The sequence below is a fragment of the Oryx dammah genome, unplaced genomic scaffold, assembly GCF_014754425.2.
Source record: "Oryx dammah isolate SB20612 unplaced genomic scaffold, SCBI_Odam_1.1 HiC_scaffold_29, whole genome shotgun sequence".
NCBI lineage: Eukaryota > Metazoa > Chordata > Mammalia > Artiodactyla > Bovidae > Oryx > Oryx dammah.
In genome coordinates, this window is record NW_024070213.1 from 62,103,917 (window position 1) to 62,107,366 (window position 3,450).

General features: G+C 36.1%; 1 long non-coding RNA gene and 1 other non-coding gene across 2 annotated transcripts; both read right to left on the reverse strand.

Annotated features, from left to right (window-relative positions):
• Window positions 1–1,633: 1,633 nt before the first annotated feature.
• LOC120857520 lies at window positions 1,634–2,582 on the reverse strand. Its single transcript, XR_005719690.1, has 2 exons — window positions 2,231–2,582; window positions 1,634–1,855 (listed from the first exon to the last, which is right to left on the reverse strand). It is a non-coding gene; the product is annotated as an uncharacterized LOC120857520 (long non-coding RNA).
• Window positions 2,583–2,618: 36 nt separating this feature from the next.
• Window positions 2,619–2,690, reverse strand: TRNAC-GCA. The gene has a single exon. It is a non-coding gene; the product is annotated as a tRNA-Cys (tRNA).
• Window positions 2,691–3,450: the final 760 nt, after the last annotated feature.

Here is a 3,450-nt window from a genome sequence, read left to right on the forward strand (position 1 = left end):
AAAACCATTCACTCTAATATTCATTTATTCTTACAGCTTATCTTTCCTTTATTAAAACACTGTTGTAAAAAGATAAATATTGCAACACTTAACATAGAATTGATTGTTTCTGTTTAAAAATTTAGTTATTTTAATTTTTCTGACTGCACTGGGTCTTCACTGCTGTGCACGGGCTCTCCCTGGCTGTGGTGAGCAGAGGCTACCTGTCCTTGCAGTGCCTGGGCTTCTCATCTTCTGTTGTGGAGTGCAGGCTCTAGAGCTCAGTCTTCAGTAGCTGTAGCCCACGGGCTTAGTTGCTCTGAAGCGTGTGGAGTCTTCCTGGACCAGGGATTGGACCTGCGTCTCTGCATTGGCGGGTGGATTGCCATCCACTGTGCCACCATGGAAGTGCAGAAATGAATATTTCTTGTAATTTTTACCCCAAAGATAATCACCATCAATACCTTATATGTAACACAGAAAGTACATACATAATTATAAATATATAAGTATATCAAATATATTATACTTTGCATATTACACTGTATTATACATGTATGTAAAGCATCATGCATCTTGGGCATCCTCTGTTGTCAATATACATACATCTGCCTCATTCTTTTTTCAGCAGTTGCACAGTAACAAATTGTATAGATCGGTTTTTCTCAGTCTTTTTTTCATCATGATCCACCTAAGACTTTTTACCCCTTAATCATCACCTGCCTCATGAAATTTCAATACCACATATATACTGTATACCTGTTTATATGCCTTATGTATATTTGTGCTTTATACATAAAAATGGTTTGTCTCCTCATGAACCAATTTTCACCTTCTTGGTTGTGATATCACTCCTTTGAGAATGCCTGGTATTCCATTCTTTATTTGTTATTCCACATGTGTATATAATTTTTGACATTCCAATGCAATATTATCCGTATTTATCTTTATATATATATTTTTTATTTCTATAGGATAAATTTCTAGAATTAAAAAGCTGTATCAAAAGGTGTTAACATTTAAAATTTTAGCAGAGTTTATAGAGATTATCCCAATTATATGCTAACAAATATATACTGAAAACCTGGCTTCAATTTTTACAATTAATCATAAATCTACTTGGAATTTGTTCTGGGATGATGAGTAAGGTAAAATTCTAATGATTTTTCTAGCTCATTATCCTTACTTTATTGAACTAATCTTTTCTTGATTTACCATATTTGAAGTATGGGAAATACTCCTATATTTACTCAGGCTTTGAATTCTGTTCCATGACTCTTTATTCTTACTCTATTACCATTCTATATTTATTATTTTTCTTTATATTTTAATATCTGATTACACAATTTCTTTATGAATCTCCCCCTTATTTTCTTGGTATTTATAGCTTTTCCCCCTCTGAGTGAATTTTGAAGTAATTTTGCTTATTTCTAAAATTAAAAAAAGAAAAAGCTCTTAAGCTGCTATTGGGATTTAAAATTGGAATTGTATTAAATTTGTGGATGATTTCGTGAAAACTATGGAATATCTTGCAGAATATGTTATAGAGTAACACATTTAAAATAGGGTACAGAAACAAAAATAATGTTACTTTAATGATGTATACCTGTATTAGGATGCTTTGAGTAGTAAATGATGAACATCCAGATAAAACTCAAGTTGAAGCATAAAAGAGCATTTATTGGCTCATTTAACTAGTGAGTTCAGTGGTAAAGGTAGTCTTTAGGCATGTCTGGATCCCTGGGCCCAAATAACATCACCAGGATTTGTTTCCTGTCTCCCGGGTTGGTTGGCTTTTTTAGTTTCAGTTTTAGGCAAGCCTCCAAGTGGTAACAAAGGTGGTTTATCTCTTCCAGGCTTATATGGACTTCAGCACCTGCAACAGCAGAGGAAGAGCCTTTTTCCTTACTGTGTCAGTAAAAGTATTGGTGGTGGTTGTTATTGGCCAGAACTGGATTAAACACTCCTGGGGGCAGGGCAGAGAATTAGTACTCAGCCTCACTTAAACCAGCCAGGCCAACTGGGGAGGGGTGGTTCCTTGAAAGGAAGAGATGAGGCATAACCACAAATGTAGGAGGTATTATGGGTATTATAATACCCATTGATTTATATGAGGATATTAAAGAAATACTACTAAGTTGAAGTTCTAATATTATTTTTCAGTATATCAAAAGTTACTCTGAGGCTATAAAAGTAGAAAGAAACCAGGGAATGGAGTAGGACAATATGGTGAGGGATTAAAAAAAATTACCTTTGTTACTGAATAATATTTGTTAGAATTTATAAAGCTGATTGTTGACGAATGACTCATCTCCCCTTTCTTGATCTCATTACTGTTTAGGTCCCCCAACATTTTGCTTCATATAATTATCCTTTGTTCCAACATAATCCTCTCCTTCTCTTCTAGTTTTTTTCTTTTTTTCCCTCCTCCAAATTAACTACATTTCCTACCTCATAAACAAAAGCTAATTAATTCTACTGGTCTTTTAAGCTCCTCTCCTTATATTCCTTGTGAAGTCGCTCAGTCGTGTTTGACTCTTTGCTACCCCGTGGAGTATAGTTCACCAGGCTCCTCTGTCCATGGGATTTTCCAGGCAAGAATACTGGAGTAGGTTGCCATTTCCTTCTCCAGGGGAATCTTCCCAACCCAGGGATCGAACCTAGGTCTCCTGCATTGCAGGCAGACGCTTTAACCTCTGAGCCACCAGGGAAGCATATATTCCTTGGTCAACTATAAAGAAATTGTTTAGTTGAAAGTCATCAATGATTTCCTTAATCACCAAATCCAATGGGTTTAGATCCTTTTCCTTGATGGCCTCGTGTCTCTGCAGTATTTGGACTACCTTTCTTTCTTGAAGCATGAATTCGTAAGTTTCTATAAACTTTTTCTCCTGATACTCCTTTTATCCTTCTGAGACTTCTTCCCTAGTTACTTGGTTGTTTTCTTCACGTGTGGATGATTTTCTAGGTTTTTGGTTTCTCTGTTCACTGTCTTGGCAGTCTCAAACACTTGCCCATTTTCTAAAGAAAGGATGAGCCTTTCTATTTTGCTGCTTCGGATCACTTCCTTCCCAAATCTTCATGATCCAATCCTAACCATCCATTATAAAAGCCTGGGTTTACTTCTTCTTCTAAAACAAATTTTCTCTCCTGAATCTCTTGGTGCCACCTTTTTTTTTTTAAAAATGGCACTACTTTTCAAACTACTTTTTTTCAACTTTTCAAACTTTTTTTTCAACTATTTTTTTCAAACTACTCTTTCAAACTACTTTAATTGGAAGGACTGATGCTGAAACTCCAATACTTTGGCCATCTGATGTGAAGAACTAACTTATTAGAAAAGACCCTGATGCTGGGAAAGACTGAAGGCGGGAGGAGAAGGGGACAACAGAGGATGGTATGGTTGGATGGCCTCACCGACTCAATGGACATGAGTTTGAGTAAACTCTGGGAGTTGGTGGTGGACAGGGA